Source organism: Camelina sativa, unplaced genomic scaffold (genome assembly GCF_000633955.1).
Source record: "Camelina sativa cultivar DH55 unplaced genomic scaffold, Cs unpScaffold04322, whole genome shotgun sequence".
NCBI classification, from domain to species: domain Eukaryota; kingdom Viridiplantae; phylum Streptophyta; class Magnoliopsida; order Brassicales; family Brassicaceae; genus Camelina; species Camelina sativa.
The window spans coordinates 1-660 of record NW_010925416.1 but is presented as its reverse complement, the minus strand read 5'-3'; the positions used below and the strand labels follow the sequence as shown (position 1 = coordinate 660).

General features: G+C 37.6%; 1 long non-coding RNA gene across 1 annotated transcript; it reads left to right on the top strand.

Annotated features, from left to right (window-relative positions):
* LOC104774650 lies at positions 1–660 on the top strand. The gene is made up of 3 exons (XR_765435.1): positions 1–62; positions 335–521; positions 633–660. It is a non-coding gene; the product is annotated as an uncharacterized LOC104774650 (long non-coding RNA).

Genomic DNA, 660 nt, shown 5'->3' with positions numbered 1-660 from the left:
CATGCTACTGGAGCTGTTTGGCATCGCAGGCAGCTGTTTGTGGCTACGCCTACCACTATTGAGTAAGATTATTGCTCTATATATGATGCAGGATTTTTCGTCTGTTTTTTTGTCAATTACCTTGAATCCTGCTTCCACTTGGATAAGACAAATTAAAAATCTAATTTAAGAAGTGTCTTACGGGTAATGTGTATCAACATTTATTGATTATCTAGATGGTGCATAACCCAAAAGCGCAAAGACTATTTACCTTTTGAAAAATAATGCATTGATACGGCTACCTGAATCTGTTACTTTCTGAATATTAATACTTCTTCCATGCCTGGATTTCCAGATGTGTCTTTGTGGATGCGGGAGTTTCTGAAATTGATATAGAGACTAGGAAGATGAAGGAAGAAATGAAACTTAAGGAAGCCCAGGCTAGAGCAGTTGCAGAGCATGGAGAGTTGGCCTTAATCACTGTAGAAGGTTCCCAGTCTGCGAAGCAAGAAAGGATATCTTTAAGGCCTCCCATGCTACAGGTGAAATTTCTTTTACATGGGATATATGTAACTATTAGAAGCTACATATATGTAACTTTTTCTTTTTTTTTGTACTGCATTCTTCCTCATGTGTATACTTTTTAATTGTAGGTGGTGCGTTTGGCTTCTTTCCAAAATG